Genomic DNA, 14,855 nt, shown 5'->3' on the forward strand with positions numbered 1-14,855 from the left:
TCCTTCCATTAGATAAGATGATAGTATTTTCCCTAAGGTACTGTCTCTCTTCCAACGAACATTATCTCAGGTACTACGTAGAGTTTTAGATTGTCCGTGAAAAAGAGATGGTAGATATGCCCAGTTTTTCTTCCCTTTATGTAGTACGCCAAATATTATATAAGTTCTAATTATCTCTGAAGATTTGGTACTTTTTTCTCTGTGTAGTATCTCAGATACCATATACAATTTTAAATGCCACAGTATTGCTCGTTGAAACTTGTTGATGCCTGTCTAATTTGAAGCCTTTATAAGCATGGAATCTGTTTACAGATTATCATTCAATTGTCGAGAGTGGTGGTAGAAGTGCCTCAACTCTCCTACTTATTAGTAAGGTAAGGGATAAAATTATTGGAATGTACATATGAAAATAATTATATATATTGTATATTGCATTGCATTATCTATAAAGATTTTGTAGTGAATATTTATTTATTTATTATATATTTACCTGTTAACTCTCTCTCCCTCTCTCTCTCTCTCTCTCTCTCCCTCCCTCTCTCTCCCTCTCTCTCTCTCTCTCTCTCTCTCCCTCCCTCTCTCTCCCTCTCTCTCTCTCTCTCTCTCTCTCTCCACACAATTTCATAAATATAACTTTTTTGTCCTACAGATGTCTAAAAGGCGCATCAAATCACTAACTGTGGAAGAGATTTTGACCACACTGGAAGAAGTTATGGAAGAGGAAGAGGTAAAATCGGCAGATGCTGTTTATCATCCCACCAGAAGCTGATGCATATTTTCTGATCCACCAATCATGCTTATCGACACCTCCCATATATGCGCTGTAATTTTTGAACACATGGGGTTGAGAAACTGAACACTTTGCTTTGCATTCCTTCAGCCAACGTTGCACTTTTTGAAGAGGTTCCACTGTATCATAATTAGTTCCAATAGTGATGCATGTATTATCAAGCCATTTTACGAAAATAATTTCTTCATTGGTGTCAAATCTAAAGCTGTATGTTCCTCTGTTTTGCTTTTTCAGTTCTTTTGCTTCCATCAAAGTACATTTCTTTAGCCTGTTCTCGCGCACAGTTCCAGTTGCTTGAAAACCGAGTTCGCGAAGATGAACCAGTAACTCATATCCGGTAAATAAGTTATCAAAGAAGACACTATATGATTGTGGTTCTTCTACGACATCTAGCATGTTCAATATAACTTTTGATCCAAGCAGTAAGTCTACGCGATTGTCATCAGATGAGCTCTTGCCACAATAAAGATCAAAATTGTAGCAATAACCAGAGACACCGCATATTGCCCAAAACTTGTAGCCAAACCTAATTGGCTTACTCCTAATGAATTGTTTCAGAGTGTGATGGCCATAACATTTGACTATCATTTCATCAACGGCAAGGTGTTCTTCAAAAATACCAAATTTCATGAATGATTTTTGTGCAGCAGCAATCAGTTTTCTTACTTTGAATCCTCTATCATTTTTATTATTTTCGGCTTCATTAATGTCGCAGAAATGTAGAATGCTTTTCATTTCTTGGAATCTTGATCTAGACATTGCATTTTTCACGATTTGTAGGTCCAGATCTTCATCGTTTGACCAGTATTGTGTTTCTGCGGGGAATTTATGATAACCGGATATTAGTAACACTCCAATGAATAGTTTTATGTCGTCTGAGCTAATTATAGTTGTGGGCCTGTTCTTACATTCTGTAGCATATCTAACACTTTCTCTGACCATGAGCTGTACTATTTCTTCAGAAAAAAATTTCTTCAAATACCTCAACTGGAGTTGAGCCCTTCAACTGTTCTTTCCTGTTCATCAAGTTACTTTCATAAGCCTTACTGCGATCATGAACTTTTGTATATTCCGGTGCCTTACACCGCCATGTTGGTACTGAATTGCATAGTTTTTTTTTTTGGTAAATGCATTGTTTCAACGCCAATTTCCGGATAGTTAGCAACATATTCTCCTGTTGTATTCTCAATTACTTCTTCACTGACGATCTGTGCAGCAACATGTAATTCGAATGATCCGGCTACGTCCTCAATGTCAGCATTTCCAGTACAGTCATCGTCAATGTCTTCATTGTCAGTTTGTGCATCAGCTTCTGGTGGGATGATAACAGCATCTGCCGATTCTACATCTTCCTCTTCCATAACTTCTTCCAGTGTGGTCAAAATCTCTTCCATAGTTAATGATTTGATGCGCCTTTTAGACATCTGTAGGACAAAAAAGTTATATTTATGAAATTGTGTGGAGAGAGAGAGAGAGAGAGAGAGAGAGAGAAAGAGAGAGAAAGGGGGGAGAGAAGGGGGAGGGAGAGAGAGAGAGAGAGAGAAAGAGAGAGAGAGAGAAAGAGAGAGAGACAGACAGAGAATGAATGAATAAAAGTTATCTGGCGTCATAACATCAGGGTCATCGAACCCGGAGAGAGAGAGAGAGAGAGAGAGAGAGAGAGAGAGAGAGAGAGAGAGAGAGCGAGCGAAAGAGAGAGAGATAGAGAGAGAGAGAGAGAGAGAGAGAGTTAACAGGTAAATTTACAATAAATAAATAAAAATTCACTACAAAATATTTATTGATAATGCAATGCAATATACAATATATATATAATTATTTTCATATGTACATTCCAATAATTTTATACCTTACCTTACTCATAAGTAGGAGAGTTGAGGCACTTCTACCACCACTCTCGACAATTGAATGATAATCTGTAAGCAGATTCCATGCTTATAAAGGCTTCAAATTAGACAAGCATCAACAAGTTTCAACGAGCAATACTGTGGCATTTAATTAGAACTCATTCCCCGCCTTCTTGTAGATTGTATGTCACCTTTTCTCACGTTACAATCATGTGACGTTATCGTCACCCCCCCCCCCTCACACACACATCGCTTGTATGACGCATCCCTGACTGCATGTAGTCACGAAGTTAACAAAGGCGATGCCGGACTTAGTCATGCACTGCTAGGCCCAGGACATATTCTTCGATATGCACAGTCACTATACGTAACATGTTTCTCTTCCTATCATAAGTAGAATGGCTGAAGATAAAAGTAGCTATAAAAAAATTGATCAAAGTGTGCAGTCACGATATGTGTAAACTGTTTCTCTTCATATTGTTATAATTACATAGGACAAATATTTTTAGCATTAATTCATACTAGAAGAGATACTCGACGTTTCCCGTGTTACGTGCAATTTAAGAATGAGACTTTTCTGTTATATATTCTGTAAGGAACTGGAATACCTATGATTCGAATTTCATCAAAATTGCACATGGGGGTTCTTTCCCTTCTTTACACACTGTAAAAAAATTCTAATCATGACACATGTATCCCATACTATTGATCTTTATGCCCATATTCCATAATTCCAGTCTTCTGGATCCCGTAAAAAGGATTTTGCTCCTGAAAAATGGAGCTCATGGAGCTGTAAAATGTGGGAATGGAGGCCCCTATTGGGGGTGGGTGTGTTAATGTCAACCTGAGACGTTGAATTGTTGGGAATGTTTTTAACTTGGGTCTTATAGTATGCCTGTATATATGTGAGAGTATAGTTTCACTTTAATAGTTTCAGTATGAAATTGAAAGTATTAAAGTGAAAGTATCTGGCATTATAGTAGCGACATGTTATTGTTTCACTTTTGACATGTAATACCGAAGTAGTAGAATAGTTTCAGTATTAAAGTGAAAGTATCTGACATTACAGTAGAGTGATGTTATTGTTTCACTTTTGACACGTAATACTGAAATAGTGGAGGAGATATGATATTGGTGTGGGCTCGAACTATGCAAGAAGTTAAAAAAAGTTTTTGGCCTAAGACACTACATGGACCCTAATTAAGCCATGTATAAATTTGGAATGAAATTGGTTGTGTAGTTCTCGAGTTTTAGGGATTCACACAGACACACATTCTCATCTTTATATATATAGATACACACACACACACACACACACACACACACACACTCAAACACACACATATATATATTTATATCAATATAAATACATGAAAGTCAATGAAGTTTGGTAAAAAAGGTGATCATGTACAAACTTTCTTGTTGTCATTATAACACCTCGTTGTAAACAATATTCCTTGTTTTTCCTTGTGGAGCATATGCAAATAGGTTTGTTTTGCTTCCCACTCTTGAGCAGCCAACATACAGTTGTCCATGTGAGAAGCATGGCTCTTCCAAGAGAAGACCAGCTACAGAGAGGGTTTGACCCTGAGATTTGTTAATGGACATGGCGAAAGTGACACGAAGAGGGAATTATAGTCTTCTGAATGTAAAAGGAATGTCTGCTCCTGATGGAGTAAGAGGAATTCTTGGAATAAAGACGTCATCACCTTTTCCACATCCAGAAAGAATGGTAGCCTCGATAACGTGTGACATCATCTTCTTTATCACGAGTCGTGTTCCATTGCAAAGTCTTGGTGGTTCCAGATTGCGGAGTAGCATAACAGGCGCTCCAACTTTAAGTGATAATATGTGGGAAGGTAGTCCAGGATGCTCCAACGAATTGAGAAATTCAAGAGGATAGTTCGCCACTTCATTTGTATCTGGAACTGTATCAACAGACTTGTAAGTTTGAAGATTGCCGGGAAGAGAATGCATCAGCTGTTGGTTAATTTTTGTAACAGCTAAGTTTTTTGGCGCTAATATTGCTCTTTCACATAGCCAATTGTGATTTAGGTAGTTTTCTTTGAAGTTGGGAAAGACTTTGTATTTGAGGTCATCTACAGAATTAACAACAGAGCAAAATGGTCATACTTCCATTTCTCCTGCAGCGTCGAGAGGCACCTTGCCATCACCAATTGTCAAAATGTCCTGTGCAAACTTTTTGGACATTTGGTCGCCGTGTAGCTGAGCTCTCATGTTAGTATTAAGACTGAGGATGGTAACATGATGCCACAGGGTAGAGGTCTGTAGGCATGCTTGGACCTCATCTGCTCTAGTGCCTTTCGGAATAACAGGAAGAGTTTGCCCGAAATCACCTAACAACAGAAGCGTAACACCTCTCATTGGAGCGTGACAGTCGCGGATGTCTTTCAGGGCTCTATCTAATGTTTCCAAAGCTCTCTTGTGAGCCATGGTGCATTCATCCCAGACAATTAGATGACACATTTGAAGTACCTGCCCCTGATCAGAGCTTTTGGTGATGTTGCATGAAGGCATATCGGATGCTACTAAATTGAGAGGGAATTTGAAAGTCGAGTGCGCTGTCCTGCCACTGGGTAACAAAGTAGCTGCAATCCCAGAGGAAGCCACAGCTACTGCAATGTCCTGATGCTGCCTAACTTGTGCAAATAGAAGCTTTGTTATAAATGTTTTTCCTGTCCCTCCAAGAGCATCAAGGAAGAAGATTCGTCCCTCACGTTGGCGTACTCTGTTAATAATAGTTGTCTAAGCCTGCAGCTGGTCCGGAAGTAATTTATGCTCGTTTTCAGCAATGTACTCTGAAAGCGCTTGAATGTCGTAAGATGTTTCACGAATGACAGCAGTGGGAAGGCTATTTGACCCTGACCTGAATGTTTGTGGCAGGCCATATGTGGACAATTCATTACCACCCAGTGTGGCAATTCTGTCTTCAATGTCAATGAGAGTTTTGTTGTAGACTTCATTGCTGATACTCTCCATGTCAGGATAGAGCCGTTGAGCTTGCCGGTGAAAGTCTTCAGCCAGGTTGTCCCTGTACTTGAGCCATAAAGTTGCAGGATCACACAGTTCGCATGTCTGCAGTTATACTGCAAATAGTGCCCTGAGATTTTTAGGTGATTGTGATAAAGCAGCCCCTCCGAAAGTTGCATCCCATTGTGCACCATCTTCTAACAGTCTTTATCGATAGCAGGCTTCTCTGTATGTTGTGCAGACATGTCCATGAACGGTTTTTAGGGCCTGAAAACATGTGGGGCCTCTGACCTCATGCAGTAGTAGGTGGAGGTAGAAGCACTCTCGTCGAGTGGGATGTACTGTGTATACTCGGCCAAGGTAAGTGTCAAAGTTAATGCCAGGGTATCCATGAACATTTTGACCTACTTTCCTTGGGGTCCATTGTTTTCCATTCCAAGTATAGTACGATGGAATCTGTGGATACAGTAAGGTTTGAGTGAATGGATCAACTTGACAGAGCTTGAAGAATGCAGTGAGTGTGCTATCCCTTGGTTGCTCTGCCAACAGAGAAGCATTAGCATCGGTGAAGTACTCTTTGACCGTTTTCCAGGTGCACTGCAAGCTGTTGAACGGCGGTGTGTCATTGGTGAAGTGGAAAGCCAAAGATGCGCCAGAAAGCCTCGTTTCTACTTATGTAGCGTCCCACCTGATAGTGCGTCACCTCATCGTGGCAGTATTGTTGTTGAAGTGCAAACATTGCAGCGTCAGAACCCTTGTTCACATACTTGCAAACATACTTGATGGACTTAACGGAGTTGCAAAATTCAACGTTAATCTGGTCATTGAAAATCTTTGACAGGAGTGGGCAGTAGAGAACAATCCATCTATTATCAACCGCGTGCTGTCCGATAGTTGCTGTGACACTGCCGTCTTGTGGTTTTCTCCGTCTGTATGATGGATACCCACCAGCACCTGTTTGAGCTTGTTGTAGGAACTTCCTTGGAAACTTTTTTGAACATACGCTGCCTTTCAAACATGGTGAGGTAATATTGAATCCACACCCACATGGACCATGCACCATGTTTGCTTTTACTATGTCGTATAGTACTTTGTCTAAAGCTGGATCAGGAAGTTCTGCAGAGATTATGTTGTCGATGTCAGTTGATTTGATCTTCGTTGAGAGCCAAAGCAGGACATGAGCATGTGGAAGGCTCATGCCATTCGATTGTGTACATGTCACATTGTATGGGTCCGAAGATTTGCCCTTTTTTTAGGAGGTCCATGAGAGTAATTAATTTCAGATGGAAAACTCGGGCGAGCAGGTCATGTCTGTCTTTAGGCTTTTGACGGAAGAAGAGTTCGGCCTGAATCTCCTTCCACTTGGGATTGCAAGTGAAAGTGATGAATAAGTCAGGCCTGCCGTAATAGCGAACAAAGGTCATTGCATCCTGTCTTCTTTCATGCATATATCGGGGACTTCCAGTGAATGTGGAAGGTAAGATGCAAAGTCTTCCTATGCTTGTTGGAGAAGCATCATTGTTGATAGCATCTCGGAGACGGATGTAGCTGTCAGAGCGCAATTTTTGTTGATGTGATCTGATGAAACACAATCTCTCTGATTCCATTTTTGCGCACATATCAACTTCAAATTGATGAAACAGATCTCGAAACTGGTGGAGGTGATTACAGGAGTTGTTTCGTGTCATAAATCGGTATGAGTAGAAGTCCATGCAGGATACTGGCTTGTTGAGATATTCATTACGATTTTGTGGATGTTGCTATGCTATACCGATGTGGTAGCCATCCTCACCGTAAACAAACAGAAGTGGATACTGAAGTGTGTCGTATGATCTGTGTGTTTCTGTAATTCGTTGGAGGGTGGTGTCACGTCGCCTAAGGACAATGTCTCTGGGATTGTGCTGTTCACCGTGAAGGAGTACAGCTATTTCATTGCATGCGGGTGAATTGTAACGGCCTACATGTTCTGTAGATGGTCTTTTCTGAGCATCTATGATAACATTGAAATTAGAAGAAGCTTCTGTTTCCAAGGCATACTTGAAGCTGCGTACGTAGCTGTTTGTCTGGTGCAGAAGATCTTGTAGTTGCATTATCAATTGAAATTTAGTGCCATTGGAAATGGAGTTTCGTCGGGTGGCTTGTTCATGTAAATTACCTACAAAGTACAGTTGAAGGAATTGAGGATCTTGATTTTCAGCAAGTTTGAGCGAGCCTATCCTATGGTAAACCTGTCCCTGAACTTCGAAATTTGGCATAAACCCACCTTCTTGAACAACATTAGCGCCGAAAGATGTCATTTGGAATGCACAGTTGTACTTGCGGATGTTATTTAGGAAATGTTTCTACTCTCTATTTGTGCCAACGTAGAGTGACTTTAACAGCTGTGGTGGATCCTGCAGCGGAGTGGGGTTAACTTTTCCATTAGCGCAAAACATAGCAGGAGTTTCTCTGGACCACTTATTATCATTGCAGAAAGAGCAAGTGATGGACATATCTCCAATGTTTATATCTGAGTGGCCATCATAATGAAGGTTAGGGTTGTAGCTGAAAGCCTTTAATAACCATCGTGAGCTGCATGGCGTTGAAAATACTCGTCTATGAGCTCTTTGTTGAATGGTACTCTGCAGCATAGAATGTCTCTGTTGTAATGTGTGGAAAGCTCGCACAGCAGCCATGTTGGCAGCATTCCTGAGCAGGCATGTAGCGCGTTCGTTTTTTCTTCTCTGCAGCACGTGCAGCAGCAGTTGAGGCACAATCAGCACTTCGCCGAACTTTACGCTGGTATTGAGTCTCTGCAGCTTGTGCAGCAACAGTTGAGGCAACATCAGCACTTCGTCGTACTTGACGCTGGTGTTAAGTCTCTGCGGCTCGTGCATCAGCAGTTGAGGCAGCATCAGCACTTCGTCGAAGTGTACGCTGGTGATCTGTTTGGAGTGTTCTTGAAGTGGTTGTACGTTCAGCATTTTGTGATCGTCTAATGTCAGTTTCCAACGACGATTCATTTGCCCTTCTTGCTGATGATGTTGCAGCTTTCGCAGTTTCGTGTCCAATTGAAGAAGTCTTTCTTCGGGGCATGATCTAAAATAAGCATGATGAAATGCAGTGAGATACACTGTGAAGTATGAAATATTAATTGAATGGCTATTATGTAAGTGTAGATAATTTGCAAACTTGCAACTGCTGCGGTAATAATGAAGTGGTATTAGAACGGTAAATGTGTCCACTAACATGATGTTAGTGTTATGACATGAAAATGGCAATAGTTGTGAAAGGCACGGCGAGAGAAATGGTAATAGGAAAGGAGAAAGTCGTAATGAAATGTGTTGGGAAAGTTATCGTCTGTGTGGACATGAATTTTGGGTGTTGTTTGTCAATGCATGTCTGGTCTGCCGTATAGGGAAAGGGTTGTAGTAACGCAGCTGTCACTCTCCATCTTTCGGACTTATGCTTATAGGAAAGTTGGTTATACATCATTAGATGTATACCTGACTTTCCTATATAAAATTAGAAATATAACGGAACGCTGAACTCCGACTATCAACTTAAACAACATTTATTCAGGTGGTAAATATATACATCTTTAGCTCTTGTTTGTTGTTACAGCTTCTGTGTGTGTGAGCATTGTTGTTTGGACGTTTGGTGTGTAGATGTAAGCGAGCTGTCGAGCGTAAGTTCGAAAGATGAAGAGAGACAGCTAAACACGTAAAGAGACTGTCTCCAGAGTTGGAATGTTGGAGACACTGCTTGACACGTCCATGCTCATGGCCGGCCGACCGAGAAAGAGAGAGAATAGAAGCGGGAACGCTTGGTTGTTTAATTCCACGCATGCGCACGGCGTTACTACAGGGCTCCCTTGACAGTGCGAAAACGCACGATAATATGAAATCTGTTAGAACGCCTGAGGCAGGATGGCCACTGAAAACCACCCACAAGATGTAGCACAAAACACACACAAAGAAAAATGAAAGAAATGAAATGTACACTCGTGTGATACATGCATGCAATGTACAAATGAAATGACAATGACAAAACAACCGTGATGACAACTGTCCAGGAAACTGGAATCACGCGATGTAAAAGTCTGATTGTTTGTTTTCCCTGAAAGGAAAGTAAATATATGAGTGCACAAGTGTGTGTGTGAGTGAAAACACAGAACAAGTGAAAGTGTCTGTAGAGAAAAAATCCAGTTCGTACAAGAGTCCCACAAGGAGATAGAATGTCCTGTTGAAACTTGGCGACGTCGGGGGGAATGCTTGTAGTTGGTAGTAGTAATTGTTGTCGTCACGGTGGTAATCTTGGTTGAACGAAGCTGGTGGCGAAAAGGTCACTCGGTGATGGTGTTTGAAGAGGTGCGCTTTTACAGACGATCGACAGACAAATCTCTGTACGACCATTAGCGAAAACCTCGAAGAAAAATTTTCTTAACCCAAGATGAAAGAACGACCGTGCGAACTCAAAAAGGAGAAATGGTGACGAATGGAAAAACAGAGGACTCCTTTTATTTAAACGTGTCACACGGTCTAACACAAAATAATATATCAAAGATGATATACAAATAAATATGTTATTCTACGATAACATAGATGACCAGTAATGAAAGACCACAACCGTATAAAAGATGTATGTGTATGTGAGAGTGTGAATGCGACATATAAGAACATAATAAGAGACAGGCCGTCTATATGTATGTGAGATATCACCAGCAGATAGAAAGTCAGTACACGTGAGAGTTTTATACCAAGTTTTTTTTTTTAGTACACAATTGGAAAGTCGCAGGCTGTAATTCTTGTCTGTTTATCGTGAGTGGAAACAGCCACTCTAACAGAGGCGAGATAAAAACCGCGCTTGTTGATGTTGGTAATACGTAGTAAGTCGTGTTGACTATGGTTGGAGATGTTGGTGGCGTAGTAATCGTAGAATCGTGTTGGTCATGACGATGATGCTGGTTAGTAGTTCAGTCTCCATGGCCGCATTTGTTCTTTAGTCGGGTTCACCAGTTATAAGTTGGTAGTCCAGAGTCCATGCTGCGTTTGTTTCTTCGTCGGGGTCACCACTTTATAGAAAGTGGGTTATTGCAGCTCAGCGGGCTGCGTGTTTGAATCACGTCGGGGTCACCAGTATAGGAAAGTTGGTTATACATCATTAGATGTATACCTGACTTTCCTATATAAAATTAGAAATATAACGGAACGCTGAACTCCAGACTATCAACTTAAACAACATTTATTCAGGTGGTAAATATATACATCTTTAGCTCTTGTTTGTTGTTACAGCTTCTGTGTGTGTGAGCATTGTTGTTTGGACGTTTGGTATGTAGATGTAAGCGAGCTGTCGAGCGTAAGTTCGAAAGATGAAGAGAGACAGCTAAACACGTAAAGAGACTGTCTCCAGAGTTGGAATGTTGGAGACACTGCTTGACACGTCCATGCTCATGGCCGGCTGACCGAGAAAGAGAGAGAATAGAAGCGGGAACGCTTGGTTGTTTAATTCCACGCATGCGTGAGACTACGCATGCGCACGGCGTTACTACACGCTCGACAGCTCGCTTACATCTACATAACAATGTCCCAACAACTATACTCACACACACAGCTGTAACAACAACAAGAGCTAAAGATGTATATATTTACCACCTGAATAAATGTTGTATAAGTTGATAGTCTGGAGTTCAGCGTTCCGTTTAATTTCTAATTTTATATAGGAAAGTCAGGTATACATCTAATGATGTATAACCCACTTTCCTATAGGGTTAATGAAAGAGCAATTGGATGAATTGATTAGGTTTGTTTATTTGTGCTGGTGGTGTCGAAGCTGCCGTTGATGCTGCATGTGAGTGTAGGAATGGTTATAGGTAAGTTAGTCGGTGTGCAGGTCTACATGAAGGTAGAAGGAAAAAAGTATCGTTAAATTTGTATGTGAGCAGTGGTACGCATTTCAGTAAAAAGTGAAAGAAGTGGGAGTGTTATCGCTCCGTATGAAGTACCCTGTTAGCCTATTGTTAATGAAAGAAATGGAAAAGAATAGAAAATGTAAGAAATGAAGTGAATAAATGTCAAAGATTGCTCGGCTTCCGCATTAGGGAAGAGGAATTATTTTGAAAGAAATGAAAATGTGGAAAGTAGGAGTCGTGACAGGGAATAGAAAAAGGAAGGTATTATTGTAGCATAATTTGAATGTCCGTGATGGAATACATATGAATGGGCTGGAAAAGAAAGAAAGAGAATAGTTGGGAGTTGATATGCAGGTGTAGTTTGAGATATTAACGGAATTGTTTTGTATTTGTAAGACGTCGTGCTACCACTGAACAGCTATTTGCGAGAAGCCGTTACGTGGTGGCACGCGTATCAGTAAGGAGTGGAGAAAGTGGGATTGTTTTCGGTCGTTATCAAGTACCCTGTTACCCTATTGTAAATAAAAGAAATTCTAAAGAGATGAAAATGTAAGAAATTGAGTGAAGCAATGCCAAAGATTGCTCGGCGTCCGCATTAGGGAAGAAGCATGGAATAAACGTGAAAATGTGGAAATTAGGATTAGGGAGATGAAACTGAGAAAGAAAGGTATTATTTGTGCATAATTTGAATGTCCGTGATGGTAAACATATGAATCGTCTGGAAAAGAAATGAAGGAAATTGTTTTGAGTTGATATGCAGCGATACTTGTAGACAGTAACCGAATTGGTTGTTATTTGTAAGGCGTCGTGTTACCACTGAACAGGTATGTGCGAGAAGCCGTTACGTGGTACGAACGCGTGCTAGAAATAGCAGTGAAATATTTCATATTTCTTTAGTGAAATGAGTTTAGGAATGATTGTAGGTAAGTTATTAGGTCTGCAGGGCCGCATTATTGAAGAAGGCGGAAAGGAAGTCGGTAAAATGTAATGCATGCACTGGCACGTGTTCATTAAGGAGAAGTGTAGAAAGTGTGAGTGTTTTCGCTCGTTATCAAGTACCGTGTTCCCCTATTGTTGCGGAAAGAAATTGAAAAGAGATGAAAATGTATAAAATAGAGTGAAGCGAAGCAAAAGCTTGCTCTGTGCCCGCATTATGGAAAATTATGGAATTAATTTGAAAGAAGTGAAAAGGTAAAAATCAGGAGTATGGACACTGAATTGAAAAGGAACGGTATTATTGTATCAGAATTGGAAAGTCCACGATGGAAAACATATGAATGCGGTGGAAAAGAAAGAAAGAAAAGTGTTGGGAGTTGATATGAGGTGTACTTGTAGACATGAACAGATTTTATTTGTATTTGTAAGCCGTGGTGGTAGCAGAGAACAAGTATTTACGAAAAGCCGTTACGTGGTCGCAACGCGTGTTAGAAATAGCAGTGAAATGGGAAATATTTATGCAATTTAGAAACGAAAAAGCTTACGTACCGAATTGAGCAGAATGAATGAATGTGCTTTAGTTGGTCAAGATTGCTTTGATATAACAATGTTGTGAAGAGAAGATGATAGAAATTGTAAGAGGAGAGGAGACAGTGATTATGAATTTCGTTCCCAATGTTATTTGCCTGGAAATGAATTCTGTCGTATATATAAGAAAGCAGCCAGCTAGAAGGATGAAGATATCAGTGAAATCTTTATTATAGGCACTAAGGCCTCATTACAAAGAGGGGGGACATTACAAAGACAGACAATACAATACAAAACGTGGGGTACATAAAGCGAATGTTGAAATGAAATGAGTAACATACTGTATGATGATGGAATGGCTTACGAGTCCCCCAAAACTCGCAGTTTCATTTAACATTCTTCTTATACAGTTCTTATACAGTTTTTTTTATCGTTATACAGTTTATCATGCACCATTCCTAACATATCGACTCGCAACAATCTCTACCTCTTGTGAAACATCATAAAGAGAGAGGGTAAAGAACCTGACACAGAAGATACTCTGATCAATTAAGAGATATCAAAAACCTTCGATATGGTCGACCACCATTACTTGGCAGTTGTTACCTCCTCTTTGAAGGTTGGAACGCTGCAATGCGCATATCTGCTTTGTGGTTAGAGTAAATGACTGCCTATCGGAATCGTCCAATATAATGGACTGGAACTTTCAAAATTGTCCCTTCTCATCTTTTCTGTTTGTATTGACTGTAGACATACAACTGTGTAGACTAAAGACATTGAGGAGCAACCCGCATGAACAACGATGCCAAAGATCTGTGCCGTCATATGCGCACGACAACGCCGTAATAATGTCCGATACCAAGTGCATCGAGGTGACTGGCACCGCACTATTGGACTACGAGGTAATGACAGGAACCAAAGTCAATCAGGAAAACTGTAAGGAACTACCTCTGGAGGGGTAATTCTATACAATTAAACAGTGTTGTGGGGCGCTGACAGAATGACTGGTTAAATTGCAATGGGTATGGTTCGATCCAGTGATAAACTGAAATGAGCAGTGGAAGATATTCCTTAAAAGTCAAGCAACGGTGGCGAACGCCTACGTATTCTCCGCCATCTGTTACTGCTTAACCACCTAGTCCCACCCCCTGCTCACATCTAACCAGACTGGAGTGTCTGTTCTTTTGTTTTTTAAGAAAAATGACATGTTCCACCGGTCAGGTGCTCTATTTGCTGAGCTTTGATATCTCAAGCAATTCTTTGATAGTGAACGGGTGTAGCCACCGTTTCTTTGACAGATTGTCTCTTTGACAGAGCTACAGTCCTGGGCCAAGTGAAGATCAAAACAAATCACTTGGTGCTTGGAATGTCGTCAAGTAGTCAGAGCCCTCTATCTGTCTGACGAGCGGTAAATAGAATCCTACGTTGGCAGTCTGTAGAGGCAAAAGCGACGGCATTCTCGGGGAGACGCCGGCCGTCAATAAAAATCAACTGGCTGGTCTATTCCAGGGGATTTTCGAGTCGGGGTCCATGAATAATTTCTAGAAATCCCTGGCCTGACAATGTTACCCTGGAGCGTTGCTAGTTCGAGGTAAATTCTACAGCCATAGAAATCCCACCATCTCTACCTGGTCGTGATGCGTGCACTAGTCCGGTACCTGAACATTACTGACTTGTAAAGTTATGTAGAACGGCTGCCACCACGTGTAGAACGGGTCCGGCTAATCAGCTATGGTCATTATGTGGTCTGACGGCGATTCGACTACCATTTCTCACAGTTCAAACAACAAGACGAAGGCGTTCTTGTTTGACGGAGATTTGACTGCCATTTCTATTAAGCTAGACAACAAGAGATAATTTTCAAGACGTAAAG

General features: G+C 40.8%; 1 pseudogene; it reads right to left on the reverse strand.

The window, feature by feature from the left end:
• Nucleotides 1-6,767: 6,767 nt before the first annotated feature.
• Nucleotides 6,768-7,925, reverse strand: LOC106871806 (uncharacterized; annotated as a pseudogene).
• Between the last annotated feature and the right edge of the window lie 6,930 nt (nt 7,926-14,855).

The sequence above is a fragment of the Octopus bimaculoides genome, chromosome 2 (genome assembly GCF_046866305.1).
Source record: "Octopus bimaculoides isolate indiv1 chromosome 2, ASM4686630v1, whole genome shotgun sequence".
Lineage (NCBI taxonomy): Eukaryota > Metazoa > Mollusca > Cephalopoda > Octopoda > Octopodidae > Octopus > Octopus bimaculoides.